General features: G+C 38.7%; 1 long non-coding RNA gene across 1 annotated transcript; it reads right to left on the reverse strand.

Moving 5' to 3' along the window:
• Positions 1–1,639: 1,639 nt before the first annotated feature.
• Positions 1,640–2,525, reverse strand: LOC150041620 (uncharacterized). Its single transcript, XR_016533804.1, has 2 exons — positions 2,365–2,525; positions 1,640–2,008 (listed from the first exon to the last, which is right to left on the reverse strand). It is a non-coding gene; the product is annotated as an uncharacterized LOC150041620 (long non-coding RNA).
• Positions 2,526–10,856: the final 8,331 nt, after the last annotated feature.

Here is a 10,856-nt window from a genome sequence, read left to right on the forward strand (position 1 = left end):
TAATTAGATCTTTTCAAACCAAAAATAATTGGAGCTATTTTTAACTTTGGTACAACTTTCTTCCAGATGACAAAATCTTAATAATATTGAGAAGAATGTTCTGAAAATTTTTTTGCCATTCATTGGCCTTGGACTCAGGACCTGAGCCCTATTCACAAGCAATTTTGCTCAAGGCTAGCACTCTACCACTTTGAGCCACAGCTACATTTCTGCTTTTCTGGTGGTTAACTGGAGGTAAGAGTCTCACAGACTTTCCTGCCTGGGATGATTTTGAACCACAGTCCTCAGATTTCAGCCTCCTGAGTAGCTAGGATTACATGCATGAACCACTAGTGTATGGCTCTGAAAATTTGGCTTTTAGGAGTTTGGGTTTTTTTTTATCTCTTGCTTTATTCTTGTCCTGAAATTAACTTCAGTCACTAACTTCAGTCACTTGCTGATAAAACTGACAGAGGCTCAGTGGTTCTGCTGAAAAAGGATCTAAAACAGGATGAGTTGCAGACCTGTCATCCAAGTTATGCAAAAGAATTATGGTCCAAAACTGACTGTGAACAACATTTGAGACCCCGCGAAAATTAGCTAAAGTGAAAAAAGTGCTAGGTGTTATGCAGCAAGTGATAGAGTACCTATCTAGCAATCTTGAAGCTCTGAATTAAAATTCTCCTATGGCCAAAATAAATTATTTTTATTAATGTGTGTATGAATGTGTGTACGCATGTGCCAAGACTAGGGCGAGAACTCAGGGCCTCAAGTTCTCCCTTGACTTTTTAACTCAAGATTGCTATTGTATCAATTAAGACATAGCTACAAGGATAGCCTTTTTGCTTGATGAGCAAAGATGAGAGTCTCATATAGTTTTCAGTCTGCAGAGTAATTAGGATTACATGTATGGGCCAGCAACTCAACTTTCTCAATTCTTATGCACATTATTTGCATATATTGCTTCCATGTGGGCAGTCCATTCTCACTGTCCCAGTCTTGTTGTCCACTACTTCATACTAAACTTCTTAACAAGAATAGAGTCTGAGCAGACTTATTGGTGGCTCACGCCTGTAATCCTAGCTACTCAGGAGGCTGAGATCTGAGGATCAAGGTTCAAAGCCAGCCCAGGCACAAAAGGACGTGAGACTCTCTCCACTTAACCTCTAGAAAATGGGAAGTGGGGCTTGACTCAAGGCTAGGGTGGTAGCCTTGAGCTGAAGATCTCAAGGACAGGGCTGGGGCTGAGTTCAAGTCCCATGACCCACAAAAAAAGAAGAATAGAGTCTGATCAGGGAGGGGTTTATGATCTCCAAATTCCATTATTGTGGTCCTTAAGGGGGTCTTGGAGTAGCTGTTTGTGTGTGCAGGTCCTGGAGCTTGAACTTAAGGACTAGGCACAATCCTTGAGCACACGTAGAAATATACAAAGCCTTTTCTTCTTTCATGTGTGACAAAGGAATATCATCTTCATTTCTTGGCCCACTCCCACCACTCTGCCCAGTCCTTACCCCACTGTCCACCTACAGTGCAACAGTGTAGATGTATTGTTCTGTCCCCAGCCACGTAGAACCCACCTCCCTCTCTTCTTCTACCCTGACTTCCTTCCCTCCTCCCCACCATGGACTCGCATGTACACACACACACATACACATACATGTACATTAACATCAGATTGATTTTATTTCAATCAGTAACACCTTGTGTGTTATGTAGGCTTCCAATTTCACTTCTGCACCACAGCCCATGTCTCCGTATTGGCTTCAGCACTTGCTGTTGCTCGTTGTAAGGTCCGGGCCCATGCTTGGCATTTAGTAGATGAACAGGATGTTATTTTGAATGGTTTGATTTTCCAGTGTTTTTTGTTCCAGTCTTGTGTACTTTGTGTCTCTTTCATCTTATGGTAACAAATGTAGATGGTTGGTCGAACTGTTCTCTCGGAGGTTTTGGAGCAAGAAGGAAAGGTATCGGATTTATCTTTTGAATTACTTTGATGGATTCTTTTCAGCTTTATTTTTTTCTCTTTAACCTGTAAACAGCAACATAATGACTAAAGAGGGCATTGGTTTGGGGGGAGGAACAAGGGGTTGTGGAAGGGGTCCTTAAAAACTAGAGGTAAGGGCCAGGAGTTTGACCTACCGGTAGAGTGCTTGCTTAACATACATAAAGCATTGGGTTCAATTCTTCAGTACCACGTACCCCCAAAAAAGCCAGAAGTGGCCCTGTGGCTCAAGTGGTAAAATGCTAGCCTTGTGACAGCTCAAGGACAATGCCCAGGCCCTGATTTCAAGCCCCAGAACTGTCAAAAAAAATTAGAGGCAAAATCTAAGGAATAGTTAGTCCTAGGAAATAACAGGCCATAAAGAATGGTAGACTCAGACTTACTTTTCTGCTTTCTTTGGTTTTATGTTGAGAAGAAGGAGTCTTTTTTCCCTTTTCTTGGGTCTTCTTAGAGTGGTGGTTCTCTTTCCTTCTGGTAGACTGTTCCATTTTAGGCTTGTCTGGTGTTTCTTCACCCTTGATGTTGCCCAGGTTCCCTAACCTTCTGTGAGCTTTTATCTCCTAGGTACTAGAGGACCCCACCCTTCATCTTTGTTGAGTCATCAAGGAGGTCTCCTCCTAGCCAATAGGAGTCCAGCAGTAACCAGCTCATCACAAAGCAGACTTAGAACCCTTTGGCCGGTGGGGGGAGGGGAAATACTGGGCTGAGCCAGGAGGCTAGACCTGGAAAAAGTGAACATTTCCCCAATGCTACCTAAAACTCTACCCCAAAATGACTCCGTATCCATGTTAAATTGTGGTGAATCACATGATAGGAAGAAAACACATTTTCAAATGGCCCCTATAGTTGCCTCTATTTGTTGTTTCATTTCCGTCTCCTCCACCCAACTCTTGGCCGCGGCCTACTACTTTGTATATTGTACCAATATTCCTTCTCAGGGAATATGGTCTCATTTGATTCTCTGTGGAGATACAAATCATACTGCTTTTCGGCAACACCTTCTGATTAGCTGCCTATTTTGGTATGGCCAATGAGCTAAGAAAGCTCTCTGTTTTACATTTTTAAATAGTTAAGAAAGAAGTAGAGTATTTCTTGATGTGAAACTTGTGGGAAATTGTGATTTTAGTGCCTATCAATGGAGTTTTGTTAGAACACAGGTACACATACTCATTAGATTATATTCTAGGGCTGTTCTTATACTATGCCAAAATAATGAGCATAAACCCTTTGAATCAAAATTTGGTGCAGAATACTTGCTATAATCTTTTTGTGTATGTGTGCCAGTCCTTAAGTCTTGAATTCAGGGCCTGGGTGTTCTTTCTGAGCTTTTTGTTCAAGGCTAGCATTCTGCTTCTTCAAATACAGCTCTGCTTCTGTCGTTGGATGTTTAAATGGAGATAAAAGTGTGATAGAATCCACTACCCAGGATTGTCTTCAAATCACTATCATCAAACCTCAGCCTCCTGAGTATCAAGGACTGCAGACATGAGCTACCAGCTCGTGCTAATTTTTGGATGCACAAAACTTTGATTTTTTCCATGTATTTTTATTGTAATTAATAGAAGGGTTACATTATATTCACCCGATAGAAGATACATTACTGCACAAACATGGATACCCTTTCTCATGTCTTGGTCCCATTTTCCCTCTCCCCACCCCCGCCCCTCATCTTGTTTTCCTCCCTTCCCTATCCTATTTCAAATAACCTAATACGCATATATACAATATATCAGATAACCAGGTAAAATACTGTAATAATAGGAGATAACCAAGGGACAGCAAAAGAGATGAGAGATAACATAGTACATTATGGAAAATAATCACTCATTATATGGCTTTTGTTTCTGGACCAGCACATCCTGGAGGTCCTTTCATTTAGTGTCATCCTATATGGCCTTATGTCTCTAGGTTTTGCTCTATTGTAAATCTCTGCTAGGAGAGCCCGAGGTTTCTACGGATTATGAAAAATGAGGGAAACCATTTAGCCTATGTTCCTAAAATTTTAATTTTTATAGAATCCAATTCATCTGCTTTTGGCTTTATATACTTGATTTTTGCTTCATGTATTGACAAATCTGTTCTGAATCCACTGTCATGAAGATTAATATGTATGTTGTCTTTACAAGTTTATGGTTTAGCGCTTATATTGAGGTCATACATACACTTCGATATCCAGTTAGATTTTGTATATGATATGAAGAGACTTTCAGCTGTGGCATTTATTTTTTCAAAATAAATCTGCAACCGGGTTGGGACTTTGGCCTAGTGGTAGAGTGCTTGCCTAGCATGCACAGAAACCCGGGTTCAATTCCTTGGTTGTACCATATATGTAGAAAAAGCCAGAAGTGGTGTTGTGGCTCAAGTGGTAAGAGTGCCAGCTTTGAGGAAGCCCAAGGACAGTGCTCAGGACCTGAGTTCAAGCCCCATGACTGGCAAAAATAAATAAATAAATAAATAAATAAATAAATAAATAAATAAATAAATCTTCAACCATTTGTGGTTTTCTGAGTGGGGGAAGGGTATATTCAGGAAATGAAAAAAAGCATATATTGAGAATTTCTGTAGCCTTGTCTTTACAGTCCTACACTCTTTTTGCCCCCAGGGCTGAGAATGAAGTACATGTTAGGGAGGTTCCCAGCTCAACCTTTCCTTCTCATTCTATATATACAGGACCCTCTCTGTCAGGTGAATGTGTATTAGTCACTACTTTGAACATATCTCTGTTCCTTTGATAGCTCAGCTGGTAGAGCAGAGGACTGAACATATCTCAACTCTGTGATGAAAGAAAAGCACTAGGAATGTTTGAATCCCTTAATTTTACATTTGGCACACTCAGCTATCTGACATATGGCATATGGCATATGTTTTCTCTAATTAGATCCTTCAACGTAAGCTAAAGTACCTGTCCACTTTCCACTTGCTACCTCATTCTTAGGTCTCCATCATCTCTTTATTTTCTTTTTTTTTAATTGTATTTTTTTTCTTTTCTTTTTTGGCACTGGGGATCAAACCCAGGATGTTGTACTTGCTAGGCAAGCACTTTGCCACTGAGCTACATCCCAGCTCCACCTCTTTATTTTCTACATATATTCTGTAGTCTTTATGGCTTTATCTCCAGCATCTTATGACTATTTCCAGCCCGGTCCACAGAGTAGACATCACTTTAACACAGGCCAGTGAGGACGGAAAATATAATCATGTACTTCAGATTTACTTTGGATAAATACCTTGCAACAGTGTCACATTGGGAATGGCATCTTGTTCTCAGAAAGTCAGTACTACAGGCTTTCCTCCAATGTAAGAAAACATAACTGAGTTCTTCTTTTTGTTTGCTCTTCAGATAATGTAATGCTTACACTTGAGCTTTCCGTACTATATGAAAAATACAAACTCTGAAATAAAAGAATGTCATTCTGCAAAGGAGAGCAGATTAAGGGGAGACAGGAGAACTGATTAACGCTGCTCGTCTCATGCTCAATTCAGAGTACATACCAGCAGAGTGTAACGGTGGGAGAATTTACCCACCATCGTCAAACAATTTTCTTCTGGAATGTATCGCTGAATTCATGTAAGCAAAATCTGCCTGTGACTGCCAGCGTCGTAGACAATCAAAAAGTTTCTTTGCATGAGTGACTTAATTAATTAATGCTGTTCCCTCTACTTCAACATCTTCCTTTTGTCTCTGTCTATCAAAACCCTATACATTCCTCACAACTGAGCTGATGACCCACTTATCCCCCCAGCAGGCTAATTATTTCATTTATTATGTGTCTACTCTGCAGCAGACAATGCAAAACACCTTACATGCGTTTCTCTTCTTCAGTATTCCTAGCAATCCTATAAGACAGGAATAATAAACGTTTCCTCCACTTAAAGGATGAGAACATGAAGATTTAGAGAGGTTAACACTATTGTCTCCCTTTTACCAAGAACAGTGTTTGGCATGTAATGCATGCTCATGGAATATCCATTGACTGGCTCTAATGGCTGTCACATTCCAAGCCTTTGTGCTTATTTCCTTTGCCAGGGCTTCTTAATTTGTTTCAACTAATGGTCCCAACTATGTTTTTTTTTTACTCTGTCTTCTGCATATTGGCTCCAGCCAATAATAAATTGTGCAATTTTATTTGCTTTGAATTTCTATTATAAATAAACCTAATGGTTTCTTTATAGTACATCTTCTCTTAGAAAGATATATGCATATGTCTACTCTTGTTCCCACTCCTCCCTTTTATCCCCATAAAATGTAGGCTCTATGGTAGGCATCAGTGTCTCATGCCTGTAATCCTTGCTACTCAGAAGGCAAACAACTAAGGGACAGTGTCAAGGCCCTGAATTCAAGTCCCAGTACTGGCAAAAAAAAAAAAAAGGAAAGAAAATATGTGAGTTCTATGGTATCCTTATTGTACTTTGGCTGTTGCTTTGCACTGTATGTATCTGTACAGGTGTCTCCCCTCTTTAGTCTCATACTGTAAAGCACTAATTAACGGACTTGAGCCATGCACAAGTGGCTCACACCTATAACACTAGCTACTCAGAAAACTGAGATCTGAGGATCAATGTTCAATGCCAGCCTAGTCAGGAAAGTTTGTGAGACTCTTATCACCAATTAAGCACCAGAAAATCTAAAGTTGCACCATGGCTCACAGTGGTAGAGTACTAGCCTTGAGCAACAGAACTCAGGGACAGTACCCAGGCCTGCATTCAAGATCCACAACTGCAAATACTACTGCTACTACTAATAATAATAATGATACACTTGAATTTCCACTTACTTTTAGATTTATTTATATAAATGGACAAAATTGTATTTTATATATAATATAGTACATATTGTGATATATGAATGCACATTTGAATGGATAGATTGAGGTAATGTATGCTTTACTACACATACTTTAGTGGTGAGAAAACTTAAGTGTGCTCACAGAAATAAATTTTAAGACCATACCACGTTGTTACTAACTCTACTAGTTACAGTTGCCATGCTATTCAGTAGATCTCTTTAACTTCTTTCTCTAGTCTAACTTAAATTTTGTGTTTTGACCTTAACATTGGTAAGCTTCCTTCTACCAATATGGTAAACAACATGGGAGTTTTAACTGTCTATGCTTTGGCAAGATTCCTGGTTTTTCCCACATTAGCATCCTGATACCTCACCAAGATAGGCCATTTACTTTGGTAGCTGCCAACTTCTGTAACACCAGAGATTTACAAAATTTATTTTATTGTTAACTGAATATGCAAAATAGAACACACGTAGGTGATTTCTTATGTATTTCTATCTTTAGTCTTCAGATTTATTAATAATATACAAATGTCCACTCCATAATTTTATGGAACTCTCACATCATTCTGAAGTTCTGAACTGGAAACACAGTCAGCTTTGGCTATGCAATAAAAGAAAAGTACATAAAAGAAGATTAAAAGTGAGACTAGAAAGCACAGAACTTATAGTTAAAAGGGACCAGATAGTAAAAGACCCAAATTTCGGAAACTATTAAATACCAGATTTAAATTGGGCATAAATTTCTAATAGTACTTCATAGGCTGCACTTGTATCACTTCTAGACTACAGTGAATGATCAGGATAGATGGGTGCAGAGGTTGATTTTGGCATTGCATAAATATTTACTATGCACCAAATTCTGCAAATGGATTTTCTCACCTAACTCATACATCTGGGATCTAAATACTGTTGCTTCATCAATGAAAAATGGAAGCTCACAGAGACAGTAGTTTTTTCATGGCCATAGGCTATGTAGGATAAGGCTAGGACCTGTGCTTGTTTCAGTGGTCCTCTCAGTCATCCCCATACTAAATCATGATATTCATAGCTAATATTTACTGAGAACCATAAAATATAATAATATATGAGTATGAATGACAATATATAAGAATAAGAAGCCTAGCTTCATATTTTATAAATGAGGTATCATTGAGAACTAGGTATAATTGAATATGGATAAATAGAAAATAAGATTGATTTCATTTTCAGATTATTGTCAAATAAGGAAACATTATGATTTTTACATACTGAAACTATATTCTGCAATTTACTATATATACCATCATGTTATCTGTCAAGAGATGTTTGCTTCTCTCTTTCCCATTAGGATGTTCTGTTCTTTCTTTTTCTTCTCCCCTCCCCTCCCCTCCCCTCCCCTCTCCTTCCTTCTCTCTCTCTCTCTCTCTCTCTCTGAATATTTGTACAGCCTAGCATGTCCTCTTGAGTGTTCTCCTTGCCTCCTTCACAAAAATGAAAGGAAGGTTAAAACCCCTGCATACATCTTTTCCTTACATGCCAGCTGGAAATTTCTTTCCCCTTACCTAAACTTTTTATATGTGTGAAGAAGACACACTGACTAATCAATTGCAGATATTTATATCTATTGCTATTATTATTATTATTATTATTATTATTTTGTGTATGAGTTGTGGGGCTTGAACTCAGGCACCATCCCTGACCTCTTCAGCTCATGGCTAGTGCTCTACCACTTGGCACCACGGTGCTACTTCCAGATTTCTCGTGGAGATAAGAGTTTCACAGACTTTTGTGCCTGGGCTGGCTTTGAACCATGATCCTCAGCTCTCAGTCTTCTGAGTAGCGAGGACTAAAGGCATGATCCACTGGTGCCCGGCTCTCTTAAAATTTTAATGTACATAAATTTTTCTTTTTAGAAAGTAATCTTGCAGATTCACAAAGATATACATAGAAATATATTTATTATAATGCTGTTAATATAAAAAACTAAATGTACTTCAATGGAAATCTCATTACCTAAGGTACCATGCAATTTTAAAATGAAAAAAAAATTGTATGTTGTTATGAAACAGAAACAGTGAGCTTCAGAGCAGCCTGTGTAGCCTGATTCCATTTAATTTTGCATGCCAATGTTCTGAAATTTTACAGAAGAAACTGTCAGTAATGGGCATGTTAAAGGGAAATGAAAAACCACAAGATCATTTTTTCTTATTGTGTGCTGTGGTTCCCAAGCTGTGTAATAGGGTATTCTATGACCATGGAAGAAATTCAAAACTTCAAGGCAAACCCAATAGTACTAGAAATGTGTTGAATACTGAAAATTACAAGTTCAACCTAGTTCAGCAGCTCACCATTATATTACACATTCCTTTCAGCGATGTTGTAACTTTGCAAAGTCGACAGTTGCTATGATAAACTAACAAATGATCATGTCATCTCCATGCCATGCCATTAAAAGTCAATTTGTCTTTACCCCAAACTGATTGAGAAGGCCTTAGCAGTTCAAATTTTTAAAAATCCAGAGATATTGCCATTACTAAACAAGGAAAACATTCCCAAATGAACACGATAGTACTAATAGGTTTGTACTCTCATTACTTTACACAGCCATAGCCTTGGCAGGCATTTGTTCATTTGAGGTGCTGAACAGAAAGATGTTCAGGTTTTGGAAATAAAAGGTTAAGGGCCAGTGAAAATCAGTTCAATCATCCTGATTTAGCCACATGCAACGTTTTCATTAGACTGACCAGATTTCCTCATGACTTTCAGCGAGCCATGAGGAATCAGCCAAGGTTTCTGGTTCCAGGGATTTGCCTGAGGTTGTCCATGAGTTTTGTCATATAGCCAAGACTTTAGGTAGTCCTTCTAGTGTAAGGTCAGTAAAGTCAGTATTCCATGTTGCAACCATTCATGTTGAACTGAAAATTCATTGTATTTGAAAATAACTATAACAGTAATGGGCAGATGTCTGTGAATAGCCTAAATGTCTATATATGACTTTATAATGTCATCCCAAGGGCTGGGAGTTTGGCCTAGTGGTAGAGTGCTTGCCTAGCATGCACGAAGACCCGGGTTCGATTCCTTGGTACCACATACTTAGAAAAAGCCAGAAGTTGTGCTGAGGTTCAAGTAGTAGAGTTCTAACCTTGAGAAAAATCCAAGGACAGTCCTCACGCCCTGAGCTTAAGCCCAGGACTGGCAAAAAAAAATACAATAAAAATAATGTCATCCCAAAGCATAAAGCCAATTTAAAATCCGACTACTTTTCAAATATATGTGTGCATGTTAACCAATTGAACAAGTTTCAAAGATTACGTACTAGTTTAAAAGCTACCTATATGAGAAGTGAAGATGAGAAGAGAAGATGTTAGAAGAGCAATGAAGCTGGAAAGCATTTACAGGGCAAAACCAAAATCAAGATATTACCATGAATAATTTCAGTGTGGATTTTTGTTACTCTCTGGTTTTGCTTTCCTATATTTCAAAACAAAGTTTAATGTTATGCTTGGAGAGGAAAAAATAAGCATATGTTTGAAAGGAGAGTTCTATGTCATCCAGTATTTGCCTGGTAGAGAAGGTATAAAAATCAAATAGTACAGTCAGGCGCCACTGGCTCATGCCTGTACTCCTAGCTAATTAGAAATCTGAAATCTTGAGGATAACAGTTCTAAGCCAACCCAAACAGAAAAGTCCATGAGACTCATATCTCCAATTAAGCACCCAAAAAAGCTGGAAGTGGAGTTGCGGCTCCACTAGCCTTTGCTAGCTTTCAGCACAAAAACTCAGTGCCAGGGTGTGAGTTCAGACTCCAGGATACTTACGATACTTACACACACACACACCACACACACACACACACACACACACACACACACACACACACACACACAAATTATCAAACATTACAAATTCTAGTGGCTCTGTAGCCCTTCCCTGCCTATCTGGACCATATACTGTTGGAGGTTTCATGCCTGATGAATAACAAGAGAACCTGGAATTCCCTGTGTATGATTATTAATATAAATAGTAATTGGAACACTAATCTGCGCCCACCATGTTCTCTTTTCCAATTACTTTCTGCTGCTTTTCAATGACGTGATTTTGCTGTTT

Source organism: Megascapheus bottae, chromosome X (assembly GCF_031878675.1).
Source record: "Megascapheus bottae isolate mThoBot1 chromosome X, mThoBot2.hap1, whole genome shotgun sequence".
Taxonomy (NCBI): Eukaryota; Metazoa; Chordata; class Mammalia; order Rodentia; family Geomyidae; genus Megascapheus; species Megascapheus bottae.